This window comes from Mus pahari, chromosome 16, assembly GCF_900095145.1.
Source record: "Mus pahari chromosome 16, PAHARI_EIJ_v1.1, whole genome shotgun sequence".
In the NCBI taxonomy this organism is placed as follows: domain Eukaryota; kingdom Metazoa; phylum Chordata; class Mammalia; order Rodentia; family Muridae; genus Mus; species Mus pahari.
The window spans coordinates 51,491,516-51,494,673 of record NC_034605.1 but is presented as its reverse complement, the minus strand read 5'-3'; the positions used below and the strand labels follow the sequence as shown (position 1 = coordinate 51,494,673).

At 44.4% G+C, this 3,158-nt stretch overlaps 1 protein-coding gene across 2 annotated transcripts in view; it reads left to right on the top strand.

Annotated features, from left to right (window-relative positions):
- Positions 1-222: 222 nt before the first annotated feature.
- The window catches only part of Ptpdc1 (protein tyrosine phosphatase domain containing 1), a 50,186-nt gene continuing 47,250 nt past the window's right edge, over positions 223-3,158 (top strand). Inside the window, exon 1 of one of the 2 annotated variants that reach the window (XM_029547614.1) lies at positions 223-446. The gene's annotated coding sequence lies outside the window, so the exon portion shown is untranslated. Of the gene's footprint in view, positions 447-2,862; positions 2,973-3,158 lie in introns of those variants that run through there. The other variant, XM_029547615.1, reaches the window with a different exon arrangement.

Here is a 3,158-nt window from a genome sequence, read left to right as displayed (position 1 = left end):
TCAAGCCCCAGCTCGGCCTCCCAGCCGCGCCCGCGGGTTCGAAAAACCTTCCGAGCTGTCCGTCGCGTCACGGGCCGCCTCGGGTCTCCATTGGCTGGCGCGTGTCACGTGCACCCAGAGACTCCGGCTATTGGCTGTCGGGTCGGGGGCGCGCAAGGCGGCGGCGGCGGCGGCGGCGGCGACGCGGCGTCCTCGGCGGCCGGGCTGTGGAGTGGCCCGTGCGCGCGCCCGAGGGAGACGTTGTGTGGCGCGCCCGGCGGGGAGTCCCCCTGCTCAGAGGCGCGGCGGGGAGGCCGGGCCTGCGGGCAGGGCCAGCGCCTCGGAACCCGCCCGAACAGCGCACGGGGCCGGCCGGTCCTCTCCGCCCGCGCCTCCCGGCCCTAGACGTGCGAGACCGACCCGTCGGCTCCAGGGCTCTGAAGCCGGAGAGCGAAGCGCGCCAAGAGGTTCGGAGTCCGCAGCCAGTTAGGCGCCCGCCGAGCGGTCCCCAGACGGTTGTCCTTTCGCGGCGGGTTATCCAGGGAGGCGCATCCCTAGAGGCGGGGCGGGGGACCAGGGCCACCGGGCGCCCCTCTGTCTAGCTCAAGTGCTGCGACACTCCGATGTCTCGGGAGCAGTTGGAGGCTTGCTTGGGTGTTTTAGTTGAAATCTCTTGACTAGGAATATTGGCAACTAGTTTTTCATTACAAATAAAGCAGACAAGACACAAGCTGGTATCAGGCTACCACTTTGTGATCCCTAATTCGGACCTCATTCTGGCAGTAAACGAGTCACGTGACCTTGACCAAGTCACTTTTTCTCCTGACATGGATTTTCAACATTGATGATGATGATGTCCCTGCTCTGGTGTGTGTGTATGTGTGTGTGTGTGTTCTTATATAATACAGGGTTTGTGGCCTTTCAGAGGACCACACCATAGATACACCTTACCTGTGGTATTAAATTTTAATGGAAAAGAAAATTTAGTAAACAAAGGCCCAGGGAGGAGGGGGGGGGGCTTGAGAAACAGTGCTTTAGGGAAATTGCTGATCAAATTCTTCCAGCAAGAGTTGTCTATGCTAAAAACTGAACACAAACTATCATTCATTGACCACGAACTGAAGGAGCCCGAGAAGCTGTTATCATGGCGGGCACTATTAACCTGTGTGAACATGTATACCTCCACCTCCACCTCACCCTCAACCCCCACCCTGCACAGCATAAGCTTACTTGAGTTTAACAACAAAGTGTCATTCCAGGTTGTTTTGTTTTTGTTTTTCCCTCAGAGAGAAAGGAAGGCTTGCCACAATCAGAGCTGTTAGTGGAAAGAAATAGGATGTAAACACGCATGTCACATGTATGGCCCCAAACCACTCACCCATCACCATGTGGTTTCTGGATTTCCTGTTCAGTTGTAGCGAAACTTCTCTGTACCCAGGAATCCCACCTGTGGCTTTTTAAAAAGTGTGGATACCCAGGTCTTAGAGACAAACTGGGATCAGCATGAAATTTGCCTAAAACCTCATTGACATTCCCATTTGGAAGTCCATAGTCTGTCTTAACAATAGCTAATTCCTAACCCGATTCTGGTGCCTTCACAGCATTGTGTCCTGGAGACTCAGATTCCCCAGCTCAATTTTACTTCATGTCCTTTAATGGAGGATGGTTTTTCATCAGAAGAAAATCCTTTGTTGGTGGAATCCAAGTGAATTGAGAGAGCACTATTGAATAGCTCTGTCTCTTTTTATATGATCTTCCTTGAGCACTACTGAATATGCTTTAAAAAAAAAAGTCAATGTAAATGTTAAATCGTATGAAGAAATCACAATTTACCCGCAGTATCACCAGTTTAACAAAATGATGTTTGTGGTCTTTACCTTGCTGTATCATGATTAGTGATGCCCCCCTGATGTCACATAAATTTAGAACATTCTCACAGGCAGAATTATTCTATATCTAGGGGAGAAAAAAAATCTAAAAATTATTCTGAGGATAAATTTCAAATAACTGTTCTCCTAAAAGAACATTTCAGCCCTTTTTTTCAAACCAAAACCTGCCCCCAAGGCCAAAGGGTTTTTCCTCCCAGAAGTGTGGAGGGTGGGGGAGTATGAAAATACATCCATTGAAATCTTTTCTAAAAATCATCTTTGTTAGTGAATATTTCTGCCATTTCTCATATCACCTTAGCTTCAATCAAAATATGTATGTTTATGTTTCCTGTTCTTAAAATGACGTAAGTAGAAAAACTAACCAGCTCTTTGTTGGTATTAACTAGACAACGTGATGCATTGATTATGTTAGAGATAAAGCTACTATTTCATTTGTCTGTTTCCCATAGAGGCAACATGAGATAAAGAAAAGAAAATGGGTTGGATTTAAGGAAAGACTGGAACTCTAATCCCAAATGTGACACTTTCTAGTTATGACCTTGGAGCAGTGACTTTTCTCTCTCATGTTTACCTCATCTTTAGACTGGAACAGTGCCTTCAGAGCTGTGGCATTCATGTCAAACAGCACATTACAGCCCCAGTAGAGTGCTAACCTAAATCTTCTTTTTGTTAACATTATCTCTTTCACTCTGTAGGGCATATTCACAATTCTAATCCCTCTATAATATTTAAGTTTTTTTATTTACAAAAAAGATACATTTATAGAGGGTTTAATATATGTGAGATACTAAAATCTCCTTTGAAAATAATGGGTCATTTTTTAACAGATTCTGAGAAAACTAAAGGCAAAATGACCATCTAGAGCTTTGTCTTTGCTTCTCATGACCAAAATCATATCTTTAGTGTCTCTGTAAATATTTATGAACACTTATGTTTCAGGCCTTTGATATTGGTGATATGAAGAGGATCTTCAAGATGCCTGGTCTCATAAAAATTAGTATGTGAAGAAAATACTAAATAAAGCAATGCATTTATAGATTATGATAAATCTAACATCTACAAAAGTAACATGGTCAAGTGATACGCCAAGAAAGTCTTAAACATGTAAGTCTCAATAAAGATATACTGTACGTCACAGAATAGAGGATTTAAGGAAAATAAGTAAGGATTTCCCAGGTCTAAAATGTTTTAGAAGAAACATAATTTTATAATTCTTCCATGAAATGCTAGTATTCTTCAGCTTAATTTCTATACACACACACACACACACACACACAAAAAAAAAAAAAA